Source organism: Schistocerca americana, chromosome 2, assembly GCF_021461395.2.
Source record: "Schistocerca americana isolate TAMUIC-IGC-003095 chromosome 2, iqSchAmer2.1, whole genome shotgun sequence".
NCBI lineage: Eukaryota > Metazoa > Arthropoda > Insecta > Orthoptera > Acrididae > Schistocerca > Schistocerca americana.
The window spans coordinates 977,023,807-977,040,466 of NC_060120.1; positions in this window are offsets into that span (position 1 = coordinate 977,023,807).

The following is a 16,660-nucleotide window of genomic DNA, read 5'->3' on the forward strand; positions in this document are numbered from 1 at the left end:
TGTGCCTGGAAGCGAGTGGGAGACGCACCAGCAGTGCAGTGGCGACGGAGCAGCAGTCGGGGACGGACCAGCAGGCAGTCGGTCGGTTGCTGCGGACCAGGGAAGTTATCTCCGCGCGGTGCAGTCGCTGGGTCCGCTTCTGGTCCCTGCGCAGTGTCGGAGTGTATGTGGAGCTGTCCGATCGCTACGAGCTTCGTGGTTCACCGACCCAGGACGACAGAGTTGAGTAATAGTTTCAACTACCCAAGCCACGTCCATTCATGCTGTGTGCTACGTAACTTTTGTGTGTTAGAGTTCTCATGTACCGATTGGTGGCAAGCAAGTTGTTGTGTCGGTCGGTCCATGGCTGTCCCCTGGCTGGGTTCCAACGGATCAAGTATAGTTGGGCTCATCACCTGTCTCGCCTAACTGAACGAGGGCAGACCGACCTCCCAGGAGGCTTCTGAGTGCCACCGGTATTTAATTATCTGTTGTCAGCTGCATTAAATTCAATAATTACGGTTATTTTTTATTATTTTCGTAAAATTTTGCAAAATTAATTTTTAAATTTATCTTTCACGCTTAAACATTGCGGCCTTCTGCCTTTAAAAGTTTATGGTAATATATTCTAAAATTTTGAAATTTAATTGTGGACCTCAGCCATTTGTATTGCACTTTGCATATGTTTGCTGTTTTCTTAATTATTTTATTGCTATCTTAATTGGATTTTTTATCTTGTAGATTTGTTAAGATTTCTTGTTTGGAGGCCTTCAGCCTTGAAAGAGTTGCATTCAGTACTACACACTTCCGACAACAATGTAGATAAACAAGTGGAATATATGTTAATAGAGATCAAATCACTTAACAGAAAGTGCTTAATATGTGTCCTTTACAAACCTCCTAAAGTAGGTGGGTTCGCCTGCTTCGAAACTGCCCTCTCTAGTCTCGAATCGTCATATGAACATGTAATTATAGCTGGTGACACTAACATTAATTTTCTGTGCAATTGTCCTTCCACTGGGAAATTTAAAAGGATGCTTTCTTCCTCAAATATGACGCTACTTCAGCTGGCACCTACTCATCACACGACTACCAGTCACACTTTCATAGATATATTCGCAACGAAATCCCCGAACAGAATAATCCGCACCTCTCAAATATCTGCGCCTGGCATGTCTGCCCATGACATCATTTCCATGACGTATTCACTAGAATGCCCTAGAAAGAAACAAAAACTGTCTACATACCGAGACCTCAAACGCATAAATTTGCCTGAACTCGAAACTGAGGCACAAGAAATAGTTTGTAGGATGACCTCTACTCCCCTCATGGACATAAACGACAAACTCCACGATTTTACTAACAAAATTACTCAACTATATGACAAATATGCTCCAATAAAGACCAGAAAAGCAAAAAGGCAACCTGCACCTTGGCTGACTGATGAACTAAAACAGTTCATGAAACTCAGAGATGCTGCACATCGAGCATACAAGATACACCCTACACCTGAAAATCACGCTGTATACAAGCAGAAACGAAACAAAGTCAGTCAAGCGGTGAGAAACGCTAAGCTCAGACATGCCCGTACATTAGCTGACAATAGATGTAGACCAGCTATCCCATGGAAAAATCTCCGTAGTCTCGGTTTAGGCAAAATAAAAGTTGCAGAAAATCCCATGGTCCCAGCTGAAGAACTAAACCGATTCTTCACATTACCTGCAACCAAAATTGATCCGCAAAAAAAAACAGAGAATCATTGATTACTTCATTGGGATGAACGACTGTAGCAAAGAAAAATTCTATCTACAGCACGTCACTTGCAGTACTGTCAAGAAAGCCATAATGCGGATTAGATCAGCATCTACTGGACATGATGGTATCACTATCCAGATGGTAAAACTTATTATTGACCAACTACTGCCCTCTATAACAGACATTTTCAACGATTCATTAATCACAAGTGTTTTCCCTGAGGCCTGGAAACTGGGACAAATTAAGCCACTGCCTAAAAAGGACATCGCCACAGCAGCCTCTGACTACCGCCCCATCTGCCTTCTTCCTGCACTATCAAAGGCCTTAGAATATATAGTTCATGACCAGCTCACCAACTACCTAACTACTAACAACCTATTTGACGAACACCAATCAGGTTTCCGTAAACATCGAAGCACAACATCCGCTCTGATAAAGGTGACAGATGACCTGAAACTTGCCATGGACAGACAAGAAGCGACTATCATTTGCTTCTTAGATTTCAGCAAAGCATTTGATACTGTCGACTTCGACATCTTACTAGCCAAACTTAGCGGTCTAAATTTCTCACCAAGCGCAGTGCAATGGTTTCGCTCATACATGACGTCTCGTCAGCAACGCGTCCTGTCTGGGGATATAAAATCACAATGGTGGCAGGTAGTGTCAGGCGTTCCCCAAGGCTCAGTATTAGGTCCTATACTCTTCTCTCTTTATGTCAATGATGTGTCATCGGTCCTGACCTATTGCAAATACCATATGTATGCTGATGACCTTCAGTTGTATCTAAGTGCGAAACCAAGCAATCTCAAGAAAGCTATTGAAAATTTCAATACTGACCTCGACGCACTGTCAAAATGGGCACAGGACATAGGTCTAAAACTAAACCCATCTAAAACCCAAGCGGTACTTGTTGGTCACTCTAAGCTCATTAGCCCAAAACATCGGGAATCCGTACCACCTCTTATCCTAAATGGAACAATTATTAACTTCTCGCCCTCAGCAAAGAGTTTGGGAGTAATAATAGATGAAAATCTAAATTGGGCAGAGCACGTAACTGCAGTGTGCAAAAAAGCATCAGCATCCCTTCATGTCCTACAAAAATATAAAAAACTCTTCCCTTTCGATCTGAAAAAGAAATTAGTACAAACGCTTATACTCCCAATCATTGACTACAACGATATTATCCTACAAGGCCTCTCTCAGGAAAATTCCCGACGTCTAGAACTGGTCACGAATGCCTGCGTCCGACATATCTGTGACGGTCGACTTTTTGATCACATTTCACCAGCATATGCAAAATTGTCCTGGCTGCGTGCAGACAAACGCAGAGATTTCCATACACTCTGTCTCATCTACTGCCTTATAAATGTACACTGTCCCTCATATCTCTCCTCGTCCCTAACACTCATGTCGGAACAACATGACAGAAACACACGTTCCCATCATAATAAAATCCTCTCCGTTCCACTGCATCGCTCAGTCACCTTCTCCAAGTCCTTTACAGTAGCGGGAACCCGACTCTGGAATAACCTCCCACGTTATGTTAGAGAACTTAAAAACATGACCGACTTCAAAAAACAGTTAATGACGTATCTACTTAAGCAACAGTAATGCCTTCCTCTGTACATGAGTGCACTTCACCTCATTACTTCCCTCTCTCCCCCTCCTTAAACCTCCCTTACCCAAAACTCGCTATACTAGTAAACATCTACTTTACACACCAAAATATTAATGTACATCTGCACAAACCTTCATTACTATTGCCAATCTTTCTCATGTTTGTCATTTTTATTTGATTTTTTTGCTGTTATTATTATTGCTTTCACCATAATCTGTATGTATAGCCCTTGATGTAAAAATACTGCCAGCATTTACTTTATTAGGTCTTAGTCATGTTTATCATTATTATTTGATTTTTTGTTTTACTGTTATTATTATTGCTTTTATCACAATCTGTATGTATAGCAACTGTTGTAAAAATACTTCCGCATTTACTTTATTAGGTCTTAGTCACTAGTCTTTATTCATATTGTCACTAGAGTAAGCTAATTTTCTCATTTAAACTATGTTCATGATGTTACTCTGATGTGTGAAATGCTGCATGTGTGGAACACTGGTCCGATGTAAGAGAGGGCCTGATGGCCCTAATCTGATCAGGTTAAATAAAAAAATAAATAAAAATAAAAATATAAGTGGCAAGTATGCCCTCTTTCATCGATCCTGTACGCTCTCGTCACGGAACCGTTACTTTGCGGCCTCCACCAACTCCTGACCGGGGTGACATTTGGCTGCCACATTTTTTGTTGCACAGCCTACGCGGGCGATCTGGTCCTTCTGCGGAACGAATACTACACTACAGGCCATTAAAATTGCTTCACCAAGAAGAAATGCAGATGATAAACGGGACAAATATTTTATACTAGGATTGACATGTGATTACATTTTCAAGCAGTTTGGGTGTATAGATCCTGAGAAATCAGTACCCATAACAACCACCACTGGCCGTAATAACGGCTTTGACACGCCTGGGCATTGAGTCAAACAGAGCTTGAATAGCATGCAGGATGCAGCTTCAGCACGATACCACAGTTCATCAAGAGTAGTGAATGGCATATTGTGACGAGCCAGTTGCTCGGCCACCAGTGACCAGACGTTTTCAATTTGTGGGAGATCTGGAGAATGTGCTGGCCAGGGCAGCAGTCGAAAATTTTCTGCGTCCAGAAAGGCCTGTACAGGACCTGCAACATGCGCTCGTGCATTAACCTGCCGAAATGTAGGGTTTCGCAGGGATCGAATGAAGGGTAGAGCCACGGGTCGTAACACATCTGAAATGTAACGTCCATTGTTCAAAGTGCCGTCAATGCGAACAAGAGGTGACTAAGACGTATAACCAATGGCACCCCATACCATCACGGCGGGTGATACGCCAGTATGGCGATGACGAATACACGCTTCCAATGTGCGTTCACCGCGATGTCGCCAAACACGGGTGCGACCATCATGATGCTGTAAACAGAACCTGGATTCATCCGAAAAAACCATGTTATGCCATTCGTGCACCCAGGTACGTCGTTGAGTACACCATCGCAGGCGCTCCTGTCTGTGATGCAGCGTCAAGGGTACCCGCAGCCACGGTCTCTGAGCTGATAGTCCATGCTGCTGCAAACGTCGTCGAACTGTTCTTGCAGATGGTTGTTGTCTTGCAAACGTCCCCATCTGTTGACTCAGGGATCGAGACGTAGCTGCACGATCCGTTACAGTCATGCGGATAAGATGCCTGTCATCTCGACTGCTAGTGATACGAGGCCGCTGGGATCCAGCACGGCGTTCCGTACTACCCTCCTGAAGCCACCGATTCCATATTCTGCTAACAGTCATTGGATCTCGACCAACGCGAGCAGCAATGTCGCGATACGATAAACCGCAATCGCGATAGGCTACAATCCGACCCTTATCAAAGTCGGAAACGTGATGGTACGCATTTCTCCTCCTTACACGAGGCATAACAACAACGTTTCACCAGGCAACTCCGGTCAACTGCTGTTTGTGTTTGAGAAATGGGTTGGAAACTTTCTTCATTTAAGCACGTTGTAGGTGTCGCCACCGGCGCCAACCTTGTGTGAATCCTCTGAAAAGCTAATCATATGAATATCACAGCATATTCTTCCTGTCGGTTAAATTTCGCGTATGTAGCACGGCATCTTCGTGGTGTAGCAATTTTAATGGCCAGTAGTGTATGTTCGAGCAGCACTGGGGTAGATGGAGCCTAAGGTGCTGCTTCAGCTTCATTAACATTCTCAAATCTCTCGCGCTGTTGAAATTTGGCATGTTTGTTTCGTTGTTTCTGCAACAGTGTTTGTTAATTTATTTGGTATAAATCTCTCAACTGCTGCCGATACTATTTCTTTTAATTTAAGCCACATCTGATCTACACTTATATCATTAATTTGGAATGAGTGGAAATTGTCTCTCAGGAAGGCGTCAAGTGAATTTTTATCTGCTTTTTGTGTAGGTATATTTTTGGCTTATTTTTCAATGATTTAGGGATTACAGTATTTAATCTCGCTACGACAACCCTGTGTTCACTAATCCCTGAATCGGTTTTGATGCTCGTTATTAGCTCAGGGTTATTTGTTGCTAAGAGGTCAAGTGTGTTTCACAACCATTTACTATTCGCGTGGGCTCATGAACTAACTGCTCGAAATAATTTTCAGAGAATGCGTTTAGCACAATTTTGGCTGATATCTCATGTGTACCTCCGGAATTAAATATCTGCGTCGACATCGCTCAAAAAAAAAAAAAAATGGTTCAAGTGGCTCTGAGCACTATGGGACTCAACTGCTGAGGTCATTAGTCCCCTACAACTTAGAACTAGTTAAACCGAACTAAGGACATCACAAACAACCATGCCCGAGGCAGGATTCGAACCTGCGACCGTAGCGGTCTTGCGGTTCCAGACTGCAGCGCCTTTAACCGCACGGCCACTTCGGCCGGCCGACATCGCTCGTCCGACCATTGTCGCCAGGAAGCACTTGAGACGGTCCATGGTCTTGGACGATCGTCGGTCGGCCGTTGTACCGGACGACACGTTTTGGCTCCCCGATCGTTAATGGGTGGCTGGGTGTGTGAGGGCATCGGCTCCCGATTTGTCTTCGTGCGTGCTTAGTTACCATTTGGTATCGTTCAGGTCTTCGTGCAAGTGTTTGTCAGTGTGTGTGTATGTAGATGGCGTTAGTTCGACTGACGACGATTTTATATATTGGCTGCATTCTGAGAGGTGTCGGTCGGTTGCTGCGGACCAGGGAAGTTATCTCCGCGCGGTACAGTCGGCTGAGCCCGCTGCCGGTCCCTGCGCAGTGTCGGAACGTGTGTAGAGCTGTCCGATCGCTACGAGCTTCGTGGTTCACCGACCCAGGACGTGAAGGTTGAGTGGTTTTGAGCATTACGTTGTTGGTTACGGAGTTGCTATTGTGGCGATTTTCCCCTGAGCAACAACGAGTAAGTGTTCGAGATAGCCGCCGTCAGGTAGAATTGATCAAATTAATTTATCCACAGTCAAGTGCACCAGCGGAATTTTCTGCCTTGTGGCCGTTAGTGTTCTGGTTATCTGCCCTGGCCGCTAACGTAGTTTTGAGGCAGTGTCTTTTCCTCACCTGTTGTTGCTGCTCAACATGGTGTGTACTTTTGGGAGCTCAGTTCACATACACGTTTGTTTGGGGATAGTGATACCTGTAATTTTTTTTTTTTTTTTTGCCTTGAATTCTCGTGTACTCCGTCGTGGCAAGCAAGCGGTCGGTCGGTCAGTCCGTGACTGTCCCTCAGTTGGGTTCACACGAATTATGTGTAGTTCGACTCACCATCTGTCTCTCTCAAGTGAATGAGGGTAGACTGATCCCCTGGAGGCTCCTGAGTGCTGTTCCCTTAATTATTCTTTGGCAGAGTTAATGTTGTTGTAATTTACTTTAAACGGGTTTTTGGGGCTTTACTGTATTTTGTAATTTCAGTTGAACAAGGTTAATTGAGGGCCTTCAGCCCTGGAAACATGTTGTCAGAGTTACCTTCAAGTCCAAACATTATTGCCTTCTGCTCTTGAAACGTTATTGTAATTTCCTCTGAAAGATTTTACAAGTTATTGTGGGCCTTCCGCCATTGGCGTTGCAAGAGGAAATTTGTAAACTTTGTAAAAATGTGTGCAATTCCTGTGAAGGGAAATGTCTTTTTGTGCTCCTTCGTTTTTTTGAAGTAGATTATAAAATGGTTATTTACTGGATCTGTAGGCATAAAATATCTATATTAGGACATCTATTAAATTTTATTTTAACCAATGCTGCAGTGCAGCTAGAAACTAGATATCAAACAAAATGAGCAATCTCTCAACTAGAAAGACAATAGATGTAAAATGTTTCTCATCATTTCATTAGGCATTTTAGTAAATATCATAAATTAAGAGCTCCACAGTGTAATCATGTATTTTCAAGTTTGAGCGTGTCGTATTTGTGATGCTTTCTACAAAGAAACGTCAATACCGAGGATAATGCCTGTGCCTCTGAAAGGCACACACTAATGGCTTTTTTCCAGGCGACTGTCGCGCAGCTGCCCACGTAATGAGTCGTGCCCATGACGCATTACGTGAAGGTCACTTAACTTTCTTACCAAAATATTTACAACACCAGTTTGCACTACAGTGGCAGTCTCATATACAAAATTTCACGGGTCGAGAATTTGCGTAGCAGATGTGTAGAAACCAAATCTTATACATGTAACAGTGTCCAAAAATTTTCGCCGGCATTGTGATACATTCATGCATTTACACACATTTCATAACTCTTAAAGTACGATTCTTGGTTTCCAACATCCTTTTTCACAAGTCAGAGTCCCTAACCACTATTCATTACTCCTTACCTTATTACACATATACATATTTGTCGACACTTCTTCAATATTTCATCTTAATAAATACGAAGCATAATCATATTCTTCATATAACATCAGCTTATTGATCATAAACATACCTCAACAGTATAATACACATCGTCATCATAAAAATAACATCATAACACCTCAGTCAAATCTCAAAAACGTCGTAGCTTTCTGCAATAATGTCAAAATCTAAAAAAAATTCCCTGCTCATTTCAATAGTGTCATCTACCTCAAACGTACTTTAAAATCATGCTCCCTTACCAAATACATCATTCAAAGCTCTCACAGTGTCACAATGGTTCTGAATAATATGAAGGGTTCACACAGTACAGACAAAATACAATTTCATAAGTGTGAAGTTATCCAGCTGTGTAATTGCATAAACATCTGTCACTGACATAGTACAAAAATTTTGTTTCTCTGTTGAATAATCAGATAGCTGTCTAATTCTGTGTTAGAGAAATATGGTACCGATGTGTAAAGTTGTATAAGCAAATACCATATTAGCTAGGGCTCCTTGTGCTTGCCAAACACATGGTACACAAAGTAAGCATGTACCCCCCTGAGGATTAATGTAATTATACCCTCTGGTGTTACAGATTACAGCAATGGAATGAAATGTATCACGGAAAACCTTTGTATCATTGTACTTCAAATATCTTTAAAAATAAATGATTTAAGTACAACAGTAATCACTCAAATACGTGTACTGTAGCGCTAAACTGTGCGTCTTGTTGTTAGATAATCTCTGTGGAAGTGTCGTAGTTTATCGTCCTCCGAAAGCTAAGTTCTGCAGAAGTCAATGTACTTACCTAATGATAAACAAAAGTGAAATGCTTTGCGTATTGATATCTTAGTTATTACGCTTATTGCCGTGATGAAGAAAGTACTGTGCTGTAATGTATTGTTGTGCTATGGAAAAGGCTGTCTTATTGTAGCTATACCACAAAAGTTACTACTAAAACATGTTTTACTTTCCAGAATAATTCAGAAAAACTGTGCAGATATAAAACATAAACACCGAAAAAGCAACATTGTAAATTGTCATTCATTAGTAGTGTCGTGATAAACTCGTGTATCTGTCACATAAACTAACCACTGTGTCATCTGGTATTTCTCAGAAATCACTTTAAATCCATAATGTATTTTCAAGTAAACCAAAGTGTTGCAGTAAAATCTCATTAGCAGTACTGTTATATGTTCTAAGTATGTAAGCCTGATAGTCCTTACGTAATCGTGCAACTAACAAGCAAGAATGTACAAATAACAACACTGTGTCGTCTGTTCACTATAACAATGCATTCGTAATTTCTGTTGAAATAAGTTCTGTTGGTTCTTGACTGGATATTTAACTTCAAACATTGTTGCATGTTATCAGTTTCTAAGTCTGACAAAGCATACTAGAAATGTGAAGTGCAAAGTTGTATGGCAAAGACAAAGTTAAAAAGCAGATTCTCTCTCAATAAACGGTTTTACATGTGAAATGTGGTGCAATCTTTTACTCTCCCTAGTACACAGAGTTTCGATTTCAACGCAATTATCATATGGTTACGTCGGTAAGGAACATTGGAATTTTTCTCAAGGTTGGTTTATGTTATTTTTCTCAAGCCCAGCTGGCGCACGTGGCTGCCTGCCGGTGCGAGTCTTTGTCTGAATCTTTGTTGGCACGCGTCGTTATTAGAATTAGGAGACCTAACTTCTACAAATTCACCTTGTCGAGAGTGCCCTGCTCTGTTTGAACCTCGCCAGTTCTGATGCAATTCAAGTCTGTCGTTACGATTATATCGTCTGTCGTCATGTCGGTAGTTCCTGTAGTTTCTTTCTTGTCGGTTACGTGGTGGAGAATTTCTCCATGAATCGTAACTGTGCGCTGGACCGTTGCATCTGAAGTTATTCTGTCTCCCTTGATAATAATTATTTTGGTTCCCATATTGTCTGTTTCTCTGATTGTCTCTGCGATAGTCATTACCGCTGAGAGGTGATCTTTCTCTGTAATTATTACTACTCTGCCAACGGTTGTCATATGGGTGGTGTCTGTTTTGGTCACGATTTACGTTGTAAGAATAGCTTTGTCGTGTATTATTTCTGTCATCGCGGAATTGTGACAGATGTGACCTGTAATTGTTGTGCTCCTGTTTTCGCGTTCCGCGATTGTCAGTTTTAATTTCCAGTTCTTGTAACAGTCCCTGAAAAGCTTCAATGTCGTCTTTGCAACGTCCTGCTAAAATAATATGTCATTAATGTTCAGGCAGTTTGATTAAGCAAATGCGGATGAGTTCTGAGGGGCTGCATGGGTTTGAAGGATACTGATTCTTATGCAACATGTCTTCAAAATATTTCATAAGACTGGAAAATTCAGATTGTTCGAAACGTTTCAACATTATGATGCTATGTTTTACTCGGTCTTGTGTAGCTTGAGACCAATACGCTGAGAGGAAGGCATGATAAAATTCTCCTTCACTGTGACAATCGTGAATGACCGATCGCATTCTTACAACTGGTTCATTCTCCAAGTAGCCACACATAAATTCTAACCTGTGCACCAATGACCAGTTGGGAGGAAAACAATGAGAGAATTGATGAAGCCATGCTTGTGGATGAATGTCGTTGCCAGGATTCTTAAATGTTTTGAATTTATGTGTAGTAATGAACAGCTTATAGTCAAAACCATCGTGTCGGCGAGTCGCACATCGCTCATTGTTACTTCGTTTCGGCGGTTCCATCTCAAAATCCAATGCGCCTTGCCAATTTCTTTCATAATTTCCGAAATGCCCTGTGTTATTATTTTGTGGCTTTTCCGTATTTCTAAGTCCCTCTTCCCGTGTTGGAGCGCGAGTGTCCCCTGAAATATGTAATTTTTGTACTACTTGGGCCAACTGATCTTGTACTTCCCGGATTTCTCTTTTGTACTGTGTATTGATTTGATTTCGATTTTGTTTGAATTTTCTAATTTGTTCATACTCTTCAGTGTCTGTGAAGGCTACAGGCCTTGTGTCATTCAGGTCATCATCTACCTTTGTAGATAAGTTAGTGAACTGTTCTGAAAGTTCTGCTACTTTATCCGATAGTGAAATTATTTCCTCTGTGTGTTTTTCTGAACCAAGTTTCAGAGTGTCCATTTGTATCGAAATCGTATCTACTGTGTCCTTTAAGTTTTCCTGAGTTTTTGCAAGTTACGTAACCGAATCGATAGATTCAACTAAGTCAATTTTAGCTTGCAAGGTGTCGTGATTTTCGTGAACAATAGTTTGCAGTTCTTTTACGGCTGCTTCGTGATTCTGTAATGCACTTTCATGACGCGAAAAAATAGATTGGAAATGCTCACAAATTTGTGTTTTTAACATTACAGACTTTTTGACATTTCGATTCAATGTTATGCAACTCAGTAGTTAAATCTTCAAGTGTTTGTTCAAGTGTGGTGTCTAACTTCCGAAGATTTTGTTCCATTGTGTCTAACGTTTGAAGATTTTGTCCCATTTGTCTCTGATTTTGTTCAAGTGTTGTGTCTAACTCTTGCAGTCGTTGTCCCATTTGTTGCATTAGCTGTAATAACAGTGCACTGGTGTCTGAAACATGTTCCCCAGTGCTGTTCGGCAGTGCATTTGAGCCGGCAATATTCGCATTTTGAAAAGCAGAAAATGTGTCTTGATTTATTTGAGAAAACGGTGAAGACGCAAAACCTGAATCTACAGTATTTGCAAGATTGTGTCCTGTCATTTCGGAATCCTGAGGCGAGCTGTTGCCGACCGATCGATAATGCTTCCCTGTTCACTAATTGTTTCACTACCTACACCATTATTTGCAGCCCGCTCCATTTCCCTATGCACAATTACCAAATTACTACTTTGAACATTAGTTAATTCATTACATGGTGGCGCTAACACACTGCTTTCGTCTTCACTGTCATTTCTCAGTTTACTTTGGAGCCTAGTATTACGTTTTTCACAGGCCATTATTGTCACAATATTTCACACGACAACACAGAAAAACACAATTTGAAGAGCAAAAACAAGAGAAAACATTAACATAGCACTGAAAATAATATCTAGTTAATTGCAAGCGCAGCTGCGAAATACTTGGTGCAAATTTACATGCGTGCCACACCTGTTTTACTGTACAACAATGAAAGACTGCAACTACAAAGGAGATTCTCTCTACAATTACGCGCTAGCAATAAACAAATTCTACACTAATTACACAAAGTACAAGAAAAGATCAGAAGATTCCAGTGAGGTATCCTCGGCTAAGGGTCGACATATGAAACATCCCCTTAGAACAATTATACATGACTGTGTTTAAACTGACACACAATATTTTTAGCGCAACGCAATCTGACTTTCAAAAATCCCTACAAAAGAATGGCCCTGACTAACATTAACCTATACCTTTCACAAATCACTTACCTCACCAAAAATCTTCGTTACTCGAACTACTGCAATACAGCGAGCGCCACTACTGCCAGCTAAATAAAAGATTCAAACTACTGAAGGCATTAACTACTAATAGGCATAGTTAGCAAATGAAAGATTTTGATAGAGAACAAACAATGTATTTACCTCAATAGTGTTCAAAAGTCATAACGTATATAGCAGTTCATGACATCCAGTCTTACAAATTTCAAAGCTCCGCCATCTCTCTCCCCACATCCACCACTGCTGGCGGCTCACCTTCAACTGCGCAACGCTACGCGCTGTTCAAATCCAGCTGCCCAACACTACAATGGCAGACAACAATGCAAAACTAGCCACAGACTGCACACAGCACAGCCAGTGATTTTCATACAGAGCGCTACGTAACGTTGCCAATAAGAAAACATAAACAGCCTACTTACAACTTAATGTTTTGTTTTACCAATTGTTGCAATATATATATTTCCTTAATTTTAAGAATTTAACTTCGCGGCCTTCAGCCATCTTATTGCGTTTGTTTATCTTTTTCTTTGCACCTTGCGGACCATCGGCCCTTTTAGCATCTTAAAACATTGTGGCGTTCTGCCTTAAGTAATCATCATAGTATATTTGGAAGTTTGAAGATTTAATCCGGAGGCCTTCAGCCTCTCCGCATGCTGATCTCATATATGTATACGATTTATCTTATTCGTCAAGTTAATTTCGTGTCATGTCTTTTCAGAATTGAACTTACCCTAAAACATTTATTAGGAGGTATTCAGCCATGAAGCAAATTTAATTCTTTCTAAAGTGTATTTGTGAACTAAATGATAATAAATTACAACTGTGAAATGAATCCGATCGCAACTCTCTTGGCCCTTTCCACAACCCTAATTACCTGTTAGCCCTGAGCGATTTAGCGGGCGTTTCAATGTTATTTAGCCAGCTGTGAGTCTCTCACCCTCCCGAAGGGCAAACAAGGCCTCAATCTCTGAGATGTCCAACATCGATCAGCTCTGTTTGTAAGCACGCATGTCAAGATGTGGCGACGTACTCCGACTTGCCTCAGCAGCCTGTTGATGAGAGCCCTTACCGCGATCTCTCTCGTTGCTCCAGTGCAGCTGACAGACGTCCCGGCGCTCTTCTCCTACTTTCCTGAATAAAGCTACGTCTGGACTGCGCTTCTCCCTCTGATCTACTGACGACCAAGTTAATTTATGCCTAGCTGCAATCACAGCTTCCACCGAGTGTCATTGAAGAAAGCGCGCATCTCCTGGTCGTGCGGTAGCGTTTTCGCTTCCCACGCCCGGGTTTCCGGGTTCGATTCCTGGCGGGGTCAGGGATTTTCTCTGCCTCGTGATGGCTGGGTGTTGTGTGCTGTCCTTAGGTTAGTTAGGTTTAAGTAGTTCTAAGTTCTAGGGGACTTATGACCACAGCAGTTGAGTCCCGTAGTGCTCAGAGCCATTTGAACCATTGAAGAAAAACATCCCCTCTTCCGGTGGAATGCTGTGTGGCGGGTACTGCAGCCTTACTCTTGCTTGAGATGTCCAATTCACCTAGTACGTACTGTTAATGGGAAGCAGGTATGCTAATCGTGTCTCCACCGGATATATCTGGCAGCATCGTCATTGTTTACCACGAGTGGCGTACAAGACAACGATGACCATCGACCTGTCTGCGGCGAGGCGGGCAATTTTCGGCGTCTGGTCCACTAGATGCTGGTTTTTATCAGACGCTAGACTCCTGACAGCATCACAACACGAATGCTTATCTTCCCGGGCGAGTGGCATGGCGTGCGGACGTGTTAGGCGAGCGCTTCGCTTGTTTTCGCGTTTGTGGTGGGGAAAAGTGGTCGGAGTGTTTCAGCGTGGATACCTAAGGCGTAATGTGTCACGTTACGCATTAAAGATTAGTTTGTAACCTCCCCACAAACATATATATATATATATATATATATATATATATATATATATATATAGGGTGTTAGAAAAAGGTACGGCCAAACTTTCAGGAAACATTCATCACACACAAAGAAAGAAAATATGTTATGTGGACATGTGTCCGGAAACGCTTACTTTCCATGTTAGAGCTCATTTTATTACTTCTCTTCAAATCACATTAATCATGGAATGGAAACACACAGAAACAGAACGTACCAGTGTGACTTCAAACACTTTGTTACAGGAAATGTTCGAAATGTCCTCCGTCAGCGAGGATACATGCATTAACCCTCCGTCGCATGGAATCCCTGATGCGCTGATGCAGCCCTGCAGAATGGCGTATTGTATCACAGCCGTCCTCAATACGAGCACGAAGAGTCTCTACATTTGGTACCGGGGTTGCGTAGACAAGAGCTTTCAAATGCCCCCATAAATGAAAGTCAAGAGGGTTGAGGTCAGGAGAGCGTGGAGGACATGGAATTGGTCCACCTCTACCAATCCATCGGTCACCGAATCTGTTGTTGAGAAGCGTACGAACACTTCGACTGAAATGTGCAGGAGCTCCATCGTGCATGAACCACATGTTGTGTCGTACTTGTAAAGGCACATGTTCTAGCAGCACAGGTAGAGTATCCCGTATGAAATCATGATAACGTGCTCCATTGAGCGTAGGTGGAAGAACATGGGGCCCAATCAAGACATCACCAACAATGCCTGCCCAAACGTTCACAGAAAATCTGTGTTGATGACGTGATTGCACAATTGCGTGCGGATTCTCGTCAGCCCACACATGTTGATTGTGAAAATTTACAATTTGATCACGTTGGAATGAAGCCTCATCCGTAAAGAGAACATTTGCACTGAAATGAGGATTGACACATTGTTGGATGAACCGTTCGCAGAAGTGTACCCGTGGAGGCCAATCAGCTGCTGATAGTGCCTGCACACGCTGTACATGGTACGGAAACAACTGGATTTCCCGTAGCACTCTCCATACAGTGACGTGGTCAACGTTACCTTGTACAGCAGCAACTTCTCTGACGCTGACATTCGGGTTATCGTCAACTGCACGAAGAATTGCCTCGTCCATTGCAGGTGTCCTCGTCGTTCTAGGTCTTCCCCAGTCGCGAGTCATAGGCTGGAATGTTCTGTGTTCCCTGAGACGCCAATCAATTGCTTCGAACGTCATCCTGTCGGGACACTTCGTTCTGGAAATCTGTCTCGATACAAACGTACCGCGCCACAGCTATTGCCCCGTGCTAATCCATACATCAAATGAGCATCTGCCAACTCCGCATTTGTAAACATTGCACTGACTGCAAAACCACGTTCGTGATGAACACTAACCTGTTGATGCTACGTACTGATGTGCTTGATGCTAGTACTGTAGAGCAATGAGTCGTATGTCAACACAAGCACCGAAGTCAACATTACCTTCCTTCACTTGGGCCAACAGGCGGTGAATCGAGGAAGTACGGTACATACTGACGAAACTAAAATGAGCTCTAACATGGAAATTAAGCGTTTCCGGACACATGTTCACATAACATCTTTTCTTTATTTGTGTGTGAGGAATGTTTCCTGAAAGTTTGGCCGTACCTTTTTGTAACACCCTGTATATAGTATAACCTATCAACAGATAAATTCCGTAACCTGCCAATAATACAATGTGACTAATCTCTCAATAAAATTGTGGCTCACTTATAACCTTTCAATAATTGACTGTGAATTTAAACTTGTAAATTTTGGACGTCAGCAGCGCTGCGTCATGGCCCTGAAAGATGATTCTGAATAAATTGAAAATTCTTACCTCAATAAGGTTGCCGGATAACGCGTGTACATCTGCTCCTATAAGAAATTTTTCTGGCACAGCTCACTGCAATGCTGGCCAATAGATTTGTCATGTATAAAAAGAAACAACTGATTTTTCTTTACAATAATCAGGATGACCATGTTGTACATATGGTTCTCGGGCGAGACGTCGGATGTCATAGTGAAAGCTCCGCAATATTTCATCAGCGCAACTGGCCGACATCTTCAGGTGCGACGAACACACTGCTAAGGCAGGACAGAATATTTATGTTGCTGGCGAATCGTCATCCGTCGTATGACCCATAGTACTCCTCTGCTCGATGCAGCTATCGGTTGATATCGTCGCTACTGGCCATCGAATTTGGC